The 13543-nt window shown below is 41.7% G+C and overlaps 1 protein-coding gene across 1 annotated transcript in view; it reads right to left on the reverse strand.

The window, feature by feature from the left end:
• Window positions 1-9372, reverse strand: part of stat3 (signal transducer and activator of transcription 3) — a 60311-nt gene extending 50939 nt beyond the window's left edge. Inside the window, exon 1 of the mRNA XM_008113408.3 lies at window positions 9223-9372. The gene's annotated coding sequence lies outside the window, so the exon portion shown is untranslated. The remainder of the gene's footprint in view (window positions 1-9222) is intronic.
• Between the last annotated feature and the right edge of the window lie 4171 nt (window positions 9373-13543).

Below are 13543 nucleotides of genomic sequence, written 5' to 3' on the forward strand. Positions count from 1 at the left end.
TTAAAAAGTCATGGTCATCTAGCTACCCTAAAGGGGACCTGTTATAGGCAATGACACATTATTTCAAGTTCTGATGTGCCATATTTGATTTGGTCCCAACTGAATGGATTCACATGAATAACTGGCCAATGAGGGCATTTTGACTTAAGAAACACATGATTTTGCCTACAAGAATGCAAGTCCCACCAAGCTATGACAGGTAGGTTGAAGCTACAGCGCTAAAATTGAGACAAAGAATTCCAATCTTAAACAACTGGTGGGTAAGAAAGGGTCTTTTAATATTCTATATTCCACACTTCCACATATACCTCTGTCACTTCATTAAGAAGTTCAAGATGGCCAACAAAAATAAAATCTAGTAAAGCAACATTACAGCAGATACCTTCTTTTAATCAATTTACAAGCGTTGAGCTGTGTTCAAGGCTAAAGTTCTATTTCAGTGGTTCTCAACCTGTGGGTCCCCAGATGCTTTGGCCTTCAACTCCCTGAAATCCTAATCTGGCTGGGATTTCTGGGAATTATGGACCAGAACACCTGGGGACCCACAGGTTGAGAACCACTGTTCTATTTGAAGATCAGGGAAATCTAACAAAGTGGAAAACAATTATTCCTTGTGCCCAAGATCCCTGGTTCTGAGGAATGAAGAACTGTCTTAATGCAGTGATGGAGAATTATCCAAGAGGCCTTCCTAAGCAGTGAATTCTAGAGCCAAAGCACAACCACAGAAAAGGTCTTATTCAATAACAAATAAACCAAAAAATGTCTCTTCAGATTAGCTTTGAGTCATTCAGAAATTCTGAAATCATGTAACACAGCTTCATTTTTTTCCCTTTCACTTCAGAAGGTGGAGGCTGTACAGGAGACGTGAAATCAGAGTAGAATATATAAAATAATGTGCTGCACATTGTATTTGAAGTTTCATTATTCCACAGAATTGTCATGTAACCAGCAGTGGAGCTGTGGTGAAGCAATAGGTTAAACTTTTGTGTTCGTGAACTGCTGACCTGAAAGTTGGGTTGCTGACCTGAAGGTTGCCGGTTCGAATCCGCAAAACGGGGTGAACTCCCATCTGTCAGCTCTAGCTTGAGGAGACATGAAAGAAGCCTCCCAGCAACAGATCCAGACGTCCTCTGGGCAACATCTCTGAAGACGGCCAATTATCTCACAACAGAAGCGACTTGCAGTATGTTCTCAAGTCGCTTCTGACTTGATAAAAAAAACTAGCAGTTGGGCAGATAAATTAACCCTTTGTTTTAACTTAATAAATCCACATTTTTGACAAAAGATCCTCATCAGAAGCTAGACACGTGATGTTCTGGAGGAAAAAAATAGAAAATACTTTTTTTCTCTCCATGCCCCTCTCACAAAAACAGAGATAGAATTTCCCCTGTAAATTTCCCAAGTTTTCATATCTTTCCTTGCAGGCAGGCCCAGACCTTAGTAACTGGTCGACAATGTGATACTTCAAATCTGCTCCTAATAAAAGCCAGATTTGATGTCTCTCGTGTCCTACAAGTGAAACAATTAGTCTGCCCACATTTTTGCGGGGTGGGTTGTTTTGCATGCATGACCTTTTAATGGGTTTAAATTGCTTCCCAGCAGCCGGCCTTCCTTTGGATCATGATGGATTACACTTACAGAATAGCTGTCCTGATCTATATGTCCAACCTCCTAAGTAAGATGTCACCCTTTTCACAGCTTGCCTCCATAAATCCCCAACCAAATGCAGCACACAACACTGTGGTTTTGATTCCCTTCCGAGACCATCTGGGAGAACAGCAGCTACACAGCCAACCGGGAATCATAAATGTGACTTACTGCTAATAGTAATGGGGGTGGAGAAGGTTGAGGTTGATGTTCATAGCTAAAAGCTTAGTGAGTTTATATCCTGGATCACTTTAGTGTACAGTCACCATCTCATATTTGGGAAATACTATTTTACAATATTTCCCAATTCAACTGGCAACCAACAATGGAACAATTTTGTCTCAGTCTGGCCTGTTGGTTGGCCATTGCCATTCCCTTTTATAGGTGGGCAGCCGGATGATATTAGAAATGCACCTCTGTTTGAATATACAGTAGAGTCTCACTTATCCAACATAAATGGGTCGGCAGAACGTTGGATAAGCGAATATGTTGGATAATAAGGAGAGATTAAGGAAAAGCCTATTAAACATTAAATTAAGTTATGATTTTACAAATTAAGCACCAAAACATCATGTTATACAACACATTTGACAGAAAAAGTAGTTCAATATGCAGTACAATAGAGTCTCACTTATCCAAGCTAAACGGGCCGGCAGAAGCTTGGATAAGCGAATAACTTGGATGATAAGGAGGGATTAAGGAAAAGTCTATTAAACATCAAATTAGGTTATGATTTTACAAATTAAGCACCAAAACTTCATGTTATACAACAAATTTGACAGAAAAAGCAGTTCAATACGCAGTAATGTTATGTTGTAATTACTGTATTTATGAATTTAGCACCAAAATATCACGATATATTGAAAACATTGACTACAAAAATGGCTTTGATTATCCAGAGGCTTGGATAAGCGAGGCTTGGATTAGTGAGACTCTACTGTAATGCTATGTAGTAATTACTGTATTTACGAATTTAGCACCAAAATATCACGATATATTGAAAACATTGACTACAAAAATGTGTTGGATAATCCAGAATGTTGAATAAGCAAGTGTTGGATAAGTGAGATTCTACTGTAACTCTTTAGCTGTTTATGACTGCAGCTCCCATCACACCAAGAGTACGAGATGACAGGAGCTGTCATGTAGCAACAGCTAGAAGGCAAGAGCTTAATCACCCCTGTATGTCCACGAAAAGGCCTATGTCACCACCCCCATGAGTTGGAGAAGGCAGCCCTATCTATATAAATAAAAATATAAATGTCAGTTTGTGACAGATACCATATCTCCCATACCACTTCACTGATTGCTACAAAATTTTGACACAACACAGCATATGAACTGGCGAGTGTTGAAAGCTATTCACACTATGCAAATTACACACCTGAGACAGGTAAATTTGCAGAAGACACGCAGCAAGGCCTCACCATCTCCTCACAAAGGGGAATCCCTCTGCAGAAGCCACACCCCCACGAGGGAGAAAGGGAGGGAGAAAGGACAGAGGAAGAGCTTTCTTAGGTTAGATTAAAAGAAGGGAGAGACATAAAAAAAAACCAAAGCATAGCCAGCAGCTGCCTTTTGCTCAGAAGGACTTCATAGGGTTAGGCGAAAGGGAGGAGGGCCAGGAAGAGGGACAGTACACCTGCCACTCTAAAGAATCCTGGCTTCCCATTGGACACCTTATAATTCTATCTCCCTGGTGCTGCCATTGCGTTCCGCCGTTGGGTATTTTCTTTCTCTCAATCTCCTCGCCTTCCTTTTTCTCGTCGTGTACCTCTGCCAGGGAAAATAGTCCCTCTCCGATCAGGCCCCGACCCATTTCAAGAGGCCATGCCCCCTGCTTGCAGCTCCATCCCTTTCTATATAATAATAACAATAATCATATAAAATTATATAAATAAAATAATACATACTTATACAAAATTATATTAATAAAAGGAATAATAGGCCTGAGGGTGAGTGAGTGAGAGGAAAGAAAAGGGAGGCATTTAGGAAGAGCCTCCTTGCACTTAGGAAGGGGGGGCCCTCTTTGGAGCCCCTCCCACCAACAAACAAGAACTACAACAACAATAACATAGGGGAGGGGACATTGGGGTCAGGAAAATTACACGGGGGCATGGCCTTCGAGCAGGGCCATAGCCAGAAAAAAGTTTCGGAGATGGGTTGAAACTTTTTTTTAGCGAATCATGAAGAGTAGTTCTATAACGCAAAATAATTTAGAAATCAGGCTCCATCAATAAACTTCAGTAAATATTCAAGACAGATAAACTTCAGTGGACACTCATGGAGATTTGGTTAACCAGTTAAAATTCATGAATACACAATTTTTTTAAAAACAAAACCCTGAAAAATGGGGGGGGGGGATTGAACCCCCAACCCCCTTTTGGCTACAGCCCTGGCTACAAGGAATAATAATAATAACTTAATTTTTATATCCCGCCTCCATCTCCACAGGGCGACTCACATAGGGTCAAGCCCAAACAACACAGTTAAAATATAGCATAGAATTCACAAAACAATATCATAATAAACAACATAGGCATCACACAACATAACACAGTATAAACAACATCGAGCCAAACACTGGCCTAAATAATAAACAATTCTGAGGGACGAAGGAGGACTAGTGCAATTCAGTTGCAAGGACAGGGCTAATAGATAAAGTGCAGGAGCCATGTGATAAAATTGGGGGTGGAGCTAGTAAAAAAATAAGGAAGCTGAAGCAACACTCAGTGCACCAACTATAAATCACAGATAAGGTCGGATTTCTTTAGAATTACCCACAAATTAAATAAAAGGATAAATAATTTATACAACCTGCTGTCCAAAATGCTAACTCCTATCAAATCTCTAAGTCACATGCCACCTGCAAGGGCTGAGCATCCAGTGAAAGGCTATGTACTCAATGTAACTATTCTTAGAAGGTTCTTAAGACAACTTGGGGTTTTGCAAGTTCCGCCAGGCATAGATGCACACTTCCTATCATCATCTTTTTCTCCTCTCTCTGATGCAGTCTAAAGCTGGGAGAAGCACTGTAAGTTTACCTACCCCAAGGAAAGCATGGCACCAAAGAGCTATCTTTAAAAACAGAAAGGTAAATATTTGGATGAGTCTCAAGGCTTTACCAGACTGTTGCCTTTGGACTGTCCCGTTTTCACAGCAGTGCTTTCACAACACAGACGCCTCCCCCACACCTCATCCCCTCCAGGGTTGTGCAAACAGCAGCTTCCTGTCATTTCACTGATGGCTGGGCACCAGCCACAAATTTAGCCAGCAATGTCACAAACTATGAAAAAATGGGTCAACTTTTTGTGACATCAAGAGGGAGCAAGCCCTTCCTTGACATGAGTGCTTACCAAGCACAAATAATAACACAATCTCTCAATACAAAACATGTAGAGGAATACTGTGATGATAGTACTGCCAGCTACAAGCTGTGACAAAGTCTAGAGCAGAGCTTTCCAAAACATGTTCATGTTTGTGACAGGTTTTTAAAACCTGCGTCATTTTGCAACACAGTAATTTAGTTTTACTAGTGTCAGAAGCAACTTGAGAACATACTGCAAGTCGCTTCTGGTGTGAGAGAATTGGCTGTCTACAGAGAAGTTGCCCAGGGGACACCCGGATGTGTTACTGGGAGGCTTCTCTCATGTCCCTGCAGAGCTGACAGACAGGAGCAAACCCCTTTTCATGGATTCAAACCAGCAACCTTCAGGTCAGCAGTATAGGCAGCACAAGGGTTTAACCCACTGCGCCACTCCTTTAACTGGAGGTTAAACCAACCCCTTATAAGAAATATAGACACCTACGTACACTATAATAATGAAATGTGGAGGGGTACAATATACCTCAGGAAAACTTTTCATTTATATTTATAAAAATATTATCTGTAAGACAATAACATATTTCCTAGATTTTTGTCATATCTTTTGCATTCACGCAGTAAACTGATGCTAACATACTAAATAGCAAGACATGGTTTGGAAAGCTCTGGTCTAGAGAGAAACCAAAAGAAAAGCTTCTCCTTCGTTTCGCTTTCAGTAATTAGAGCTTGGGAACATTTCTGTTTGGACTACAACTCTCTGGCTGAGGAATTAGGGAACATCTACAGTGTAAAGTTAATCCAGTTTGACAACACTTTAACTGCCATTACTCAATACTAAAGAATCCTGGGAGTTGTCATTTTTTGCCTTCTCTGCCAAAGAGTGTTGGTGCCTCAGCAAACTACAACTTCCATGATTCCACAGCATTGAGCAAAGACAAAAATGGTGTCATGCTGCATTCATTTGACAGGATAGAAGCACCATTCAAGAGTTGTAGTCCAAACAAGAACTTTCTCAACTTCTGACAAGGCCATATGGCAATGACAGGAAACCACTAGTGCCAAGGTACAGCCCTTCTGTGTTGTATGATAAGAGAATCAATAAAGCCAAAGGCAGCTCGGGGTGGAGCTGCACTGTAAAATTAATGCAGTTTGACACCACTTTAACTGTCAATCTCAATGGTATGAAATCCTGGGAGTTATAGTTTTACAAGGTCTGTAGCTTTCTCTACCAAAGAGAGTTGTAGTTTGATGCCCCACCAAACTACAACTCCCGAAATCCCATAGAAATGAGCCATGGCAGTTAAAATAGGGTCAAACTGCATTAACTCCACAGTGTAGAAGCGCCTTAAAAGGACTATAGAGTTTCCAGCACTTCAAACCAACAACTCATGAGATCCCAATACAAAAGATTAGCCTTTCAGAAAACCCACAGGACAATCCTGCCCTTCCACACAAGCAGGTTAACAAGATTTTTGTCTTGCGATGCTCAGAAGAAACCAATTGACTTCCTGCTGGCAAATCTCTGCTTGCAATTGCCCGGATCCTCTGACAAACCTCAGAAGGCAGCTTGTTTTCAAGGTTTCCCTAACAGAGACCTCTTCCAAATACAGGTTGAGCATCCTGTATTTCCATTACTTGGAATTCCAAAATCCGAAAGACTCCCAAACCCAAAACTGTCCACATGGATGTCTGAGAGATGGTGGTTCAATGTACACAAGTTTCGTTTCATGGACAAAATTATTGAAAATCCTGTATACATTTATTTTCAGGGTACGTGTGAAAAGTATATACGAAACAGAAATACACTTCATGTTCAGATTTGTTCAGATTTGAGTCCCATCAGCAAGTGTATGTCTACATTGTAGAATAAATGCAGTTTGACATCACATTATTATTTATTATCGGCGCTCCATGAAGTCATGCCGGCCACATGACCTTGGAAGTGTCTACGGACAACGCCGGCTCTTCGGCGTAGAAATGGAGATGAGCACCAACCCCCAGAGTCGGTCATGACTGGACTTAACATCAGGGGAAAACCTTTACCTATATTTATACTAGGGCCCCTGGTGGCAAAGTGTGTTAAAGCGCTGAACTGCTGAACTTGCGGACCAAAAGGTGTCAGGTTCAAATCCTGGGAGCGGAATGAGTGTCCGCTGTTAGCCCCAGCTCCTGCCAACCTAGCAGTTCGAAAACATGCAAATGTGAGTAGATCAATAGGTACCGCTCCATAGGTAAAGGCACTCCATGCAGTCATGCCGGCCACATGACCTTGGAGGTGACTATGGACTAACGCTGGCTCTTCGGCTTAGAAATGGAGATGAGCACCAACCCCCAGAGTCGGTCACGACTGGACTTAATGTCAGGGAAAAACCTTTACCTTTTATATTTATACTCTGCCCTTCTCACCCCAAAGGGGACTCAGAGTGGCTTACAATAGGAAACAATTCAATACCGCAAAATACATACAAATGAAGTTTTTGTATTTGTGTGTGTGTCAGAAGCGACTTGAGAAACTGCAAGTCGCTTCTGGTGTGAGAGAATTGGCTGTCTGCAAGGACATTGCTCAGGGGATGCCCGGATGTTTTTTTTAAAAAATGTTTTTACCATTCTTGTGGGAGGCTTCTCTCATGTCCCTGAATGCAGCTGGAGCTGATAGAGAGAGTTCATCTGCGCTTTCCCTGGGTTGGATTGGAACGCGCAACCTTCAGGTCAGCTACCCAAACTTCAGGTCATCAGTTCTGCCAGCACAAGGGTTTAACTCACTGCGGGACGTAGGGGCTCCATGAAGTAAACATATGCATTAAAACCAAGTTAAAAACATCTGAACTCAACATTCAAACCAATTATTAAAACCACATACGGTAGTTTCAGGAATCATTTCACTATTCAGTATTCACTTATTGCACTGAAAAATCATTGTCCGAAAGCTTGGTCCAACATCCAAGTTCTTAATTTCTTTCTGAAGGTCAAGAGGGAGGGGATGCTCTGATTTTGTTGGGGAAGGAGTTCCCCAACAAAAGGGGCCATCACTGAGAAGGCCCTGTCTTTCGTCCCCACCAACTGCACCTGCGAAGGAGGTGGGACCGAGAGCAGGGCAGATCTTAACCTCCAAGGTGGTTCATAGAGGCAGATACATCCGGACAGGAATCTTTCAGGGCTTCATAGGCTAAAGCCAGCACTTTGAGTTGTGCTCGGTAGCAGACTGGCATCCAGTGGAGCTGACATGACAGGGGGGTTGTTGGTTGTATGCTGCCGCCAGTTGGGCCATTTGAAGCTTCCGAAAAGTCTTCAAGGGCAACCCCACATGGAATTTATTGCAATAGTCTATTCGGGATGTAACCAGAGCGTGGACTACAGTGGCCAAGTCTCTTTAACCGCTATGGCTCAATACTATGGAATCATGAAAGTTGCAGTGTGGTGGGATGCCCATCACTCTTTGGTGATGTGAGGTGACAAAACTGTATAGCATTTTTAGGTATGTTAATAGGTTAACTCTTGATTTTAGTAGTTGTGGTGTTCAATAGTATTTTAGTGTTTGTATGTTTTTTTTAGCTGCTTTGGGTCTCCTTGGGGAGAGAAAACAGCGGGGTATAAATAAACATAATAATAATGATGATAATAACAACAACAAGCGTCCGACGTGTGATTCTATACAAAAGACAACATAGTTTGCTGTGTACTAATCTTGTGTATTAATTAGCAATGGCAATAATAGTATAGTGTATTGTTTTAGTTGTCAGCCCAGGCATGGGCAAACTTGGGCCCTCCAAGTGTTTTGGACTCCAACTCCCACAATTCCTAACAGCCTGGCTGTTAGGAATTGTGGGAGTTGGAGTCCAAAACACCTGGAGGGCCCAAGTTTGCCCATGCCTGGTGATGCACCCCAAAATATTCCAAAACATCTGTGCAATGTACAAACACAAGTGTTTCAAAATCGAAATCCAAAACACTCCTGGTCCAAAGTACAATATTTTAGATAAGGCATACCGAAACAATAGTTTAGGTTGGCAGTATGTACTTAAGAAACTCCAGATCCCATCAAATCAACCCATTCCCCACCCTCAACGTGCTTCTTCCTGTGTTCCCGTTCCCAGCCCTCCAACTGACGGGAAAGTCCCTTAAAGTGCCAGGGCGCTCCAAGCTTTCCTGGAAGCCCTCAATGCCACTCATTGGAGACGAGCGCCATCTCAGAGGTTTGCACTCTGCACATGCTCAGGGGCAAGTCCTCTTCCTCCTCGCCTCAAGCCTACCTTGTGAATCCCCTCCGCCGGGGCCGCTCTCCCTTCCGCTGGCTCTCCTTCCCCAGCGCCTGTCTCGCTCTGCAAGCCCTGCCCCAGCTGCTGGCTCCCGGGGAGTCCCGCCCCCTCTGCCGCCGGCCAATGGCCTCCGCGCTCTGAGGGTACTCCGGGAGGGGGCGCTCTCCGGCGGCCAATCAGCGCGCGCCTCCGCTTTCACTCTTCGTCGGGCTGTTCCGGGCTCGGCTTCCTCCTCCCGCTGCTCTTCTGGAAAGCCAGCTGAGTTCCGGGCAGTGTGTGACGTCGGCAGCGCTGCTGTTGTCTTCGCCTCCGGAGGGCGGGGGCGTGTGTGTCTGACTCTTTGGAATCCTTAGGCTGCTCCTGATTGGCTGGAAGGAGCACATGGGGGGGGCGCTAGAAAGTGGGAGGAGGGCTTTCATGTGCTCCTAGGTAGCCATCCCGTCCCATTGTGGATCCTATTATTAATAATATCATATCATATCATATAACTAGCTGTGCCTGGCCACGCGTTGCTGTGGCAAAGTGGTGGTGGTATTGGTTAAAAATTGTTGTGGAATTTTTATTTGACATTATTTGTATTTTTAATTAATTTTATTGTAACTTATCTTTTTTATTCATTATATTTTATTATTTTGTTGTATTATTTTTAGTTATTTTATTATAGTATTTTATTGTATTAATTTTTTAGTGTTTTTTATTATTTTTTATTGTCTTATTTGTATTTATTTTATTTTTTATTCTTTTATTAACACTGGGCTGAGTGGGTTGCTACGTAGATCAAGTGGGCGGAGCTTAGCCTTCTAACTGGCAGCAATTGGATAAAAACAATTATTTCTCTCCCTCTAATTAGGACTTTATTTTTCTTTTCTTTTGTTGTCGGAACCTAGGGGCAAGGATGGTGGGTTGTGTTGCCAAATTTCTAGGTTCTGGGGCTTGTACTTTTGTTGTTTAGTGGGAGGAACGGACACCATTACTCCTTTATATATATACTAGCTGTGCCCGGCCACGCGTTGCTGTGGCGAAGAATGGTGGTATGGGAAATAAAGTATTGAGGAATTGGTGGTAGTTAAGGTAAAGGGTAAACGTTTTCCCCTGACATTAAGTCCAGTCATGTCTGATTCTGGGGGTTGGTGCTCATCTCCATTTCTAAGCCGAAGAGCCGTCGTTGTCTGTAGACTCCTCCAAGGTCATGTGGGATGACTGCATGGAGCAGCGTTACCTTCCCACCGGAGCAGTACCTATTGATGCACTCACATTTACATGTTTTTGAACTTCTGGGTTGGCAGAAGCAGGGGCTAACAGTGGGGGCTCTGTCAGTTCCCCCAATTCAAACCTGCAGCCTTTCGGTCCAGAAGTTCAGCAGCTCAGCGCTTTAACATGCTGTGCCATCAGGGGACATTATTTCCTAAAGGTTGTGAATATACAATATTTCTGATTGTTTTTTTTTGTCTGTTGGAGGCAAGTATGAATGCTGCAATTAGGAAAAATGATTAGGATGTAATGGCCTTGCAGATTTAAAGCCTAGCTGTTTCCTCCCTGAGTGATTTTTTTGTTGGGAGGTGTTAGCTGGCCCTGATTGTTTCCTGTCTGGAATTACCTTGTTTTCAGAGTGGTGTTGTTTGCGATATTTTATATGCTTCTACTGTCTGTGGCCCTGAGAAAACAGAGGATTGGCCAGACTTTGATGATGGGAATCCTTTGTTGGGAGGTGTTAGCTGGCCCTGATTGTTTTCTGTGTGGAATTCCCCTATTTTCAGAGTGTTGTTCTTTATTTAGTGTTCTGATTTTAGAGATTGTATTGTTCTGTTTTATTATACCACATTAATTTTTATATATTCTGATTTTAGTGTTTTTGAATACTTGGAGCCAGATTGTATTCATTTTCACGGTTGACCGCAACACAATAATAATAATAATAATAATAATAATAATAATAAGGATAGTAATGATAGTAATAATAATGACTTTGGTAATACATAGTGCTTCACTGCCTTCTCAGCTTCCTTTCTGGAAGAATCCTTTCTTGGGAGGTGTTAGCTGGCCCTGATTGTTTCCTTTGTGGAATTTCCAATTTCCTTGCTTTATTTACTTTCTTTATTTCTTTATTTCTTTATTACTATCCTGGTTTTAGAGATTATATTGTTCTGCATTATTCTATCCTAGAAATTATTTCATATCAAAGTAGAATCTCACTTATCCAACATTCGATTATACAATGTTCTAGATTATCCAACACAGTCTGCTTTTTCATAATCAATGTTTTTGTAGTCAGTGTTTCAAATTCATTGTGATATTTTACTGGTAAATTTGTAAATACAGTACAGTAGAGTCTCACTTATCCAACATAAGTGGGCTGGCAAAATGTTGGATAACCGAATATGTTGGATAATAAGGAGGCATTAAGGAAAAGCCTATTAAATATCAAATTAGGTTATGATTTTACAAATGAAACACCAAAACATCATGTTAGACAACAAATTTGGCAGAAAAAGTAGTTCAATACGCAGTAATGCTATGTAGTAATTACTGTATTTATGAATTTAGCAATATATCATGATATATTGAAAACATTGACTACAAAAATGTGTTGGAAAATCCAGAACGTTGGATAAGCGAGTGTTGGATAAGTGAGACTCTACTGTAATTACTACATAGCATTACTGCTCATGGAACTACCTTTTCTGTCAAATTTGTTGTATAATATGATGTTTTGATGCTTAATTTGTATAACGATTACCTAATTTGACGTTTAATCAGCTTTTCCAGAATCCCTTCTTATTATCCAATATATTTACTTATCCTGCCGGCCTGTTTATGTTGGATAAGTGAGAGTCTACTGTATATTGATCATCTTATATTATCTGCTTAGAACTGGATTATATGAGGCCCCTTCTTCACAGTTGTATAAAATGCACACTGAAGTGGATTATATGGAAGTGTGGAGTCAAGATAATCCAGTGCAAAGCAGATAATATAAGATTATAAATGGGTTATATAGCTGTGTGGAAGGGCCTTGAGTCTACACTGCCATATAATCCAGTGCAAATTAGATAATCTGTGGAAGAAGACTCAGTGAGGCCTAAATTTGCCTGTCCCCTAACTGAAACCTGGCTCTCCCTTGGTTGCTAGGCAACGAAGTGGGCAGAGATTAGCCCTCTAAACTGGCAGCAATTGGATAAAAACAATTATTGCTCTCCCTCTAATTAGGACTTTATTTTTCTTTTCTTTTTGTTGTATCAACCTAGAGGCGTGGATGATGGGTTGTGTTGTCAAATTTCGAGGTTGGGGGGCCTGTAGTTTTGTTGTTTTGTCCACTGCCCTGATGCCATCACTCTTTTATATATATAGACTAGCTGTGCCCGGCCACGCGTTGCTGTGGCGAAGTCTGGTGGTCTGGGAAATAAAGTATTGAGGAATTGGTGGTAGTTAAGGTCAAGGGTAAAGGTTTTCCCCAGAGATTAAGTCCAGTCGTGTCTTACTCTGGAGGTTGGTGCTCATCTCCATTTCTAAGCCTAAGAGCCGGCGTTGTCCGTAGACTCCTCCAAGGTCATGTGGGATGACTACATGGAGCGGCGTTACCTTCCCGCCGGAGCAGTACCTATTGATGCACTCACATTTGCATGTTTTCGAACTTCTGGGTTGGCAGAAGCTGGGGCTAACAGTGGGGGCTCTCTCCGCTCCCCCAATTCAAACCTGTGGCCTTTTGGTCCAGAAGTTCAGTAGCTCAGCGCTTTAACATGCTGCGCCATCAGGGGATATTATTTCCTAAAGGTTGTGAATATTTCTGATTGGTTTTTTTTGTTTGTTGGAGGCAAGTATGAATGCTGCAATTAGGAAAAATGATTAGGATGTAATGGCCTTGCAGCTTTAAAGTCTGGCTGTTTCCTCCCTGAGTGAATTTTTTGTTGGGAGGTGTTAGCTGGCCCTGATTGTTTCCTGTCTGGAATTCCCTTGTTTTCAGAGTGATGTTGTTTGCAATATTTTATGTGCTTCTACTGTCTGTGGCCCTGAGAAAACAGGATTTGCCAGACTTTAATGATGGGAATACTTTGTTGGGAGGTGTTAGCTGGCCCTGATTGTTTCCTGTGTGGAATTCCCCTGTTTATTTACTGTCCTGGTTTTAGAGATTATATTGTTCTGCATTATTCTATCCCAGTAATTATTTCATATTAAAGAAGAATCTCACTTATCCAACATTCGCTTATACAATGTTCTGGATTATCCAACGCAGTCTGCCTTTTCATAATCAATGTTTTTGTAGTCAGTGTTTTAAATTCATTGTGATATTTTAGTGGTAAATTTGTAAATACAGTAC

The sequence above is a fragment of the Anolis carolinensis genome, chromosome 6, assembly GCF_035594765.1.
Source record: "Anolis carolinensis isolate JA03-04 chromosome 6, rAnoCar3.1.pri, whole genome shotgun sequence".
In the NCBI taxonomy this organism is placed as follows: Eukaryota; Metazoa; Chordata; class Lepidosauria; order Squamata; family Dactyloidae; genus Anolis; species Anolis carolinensis.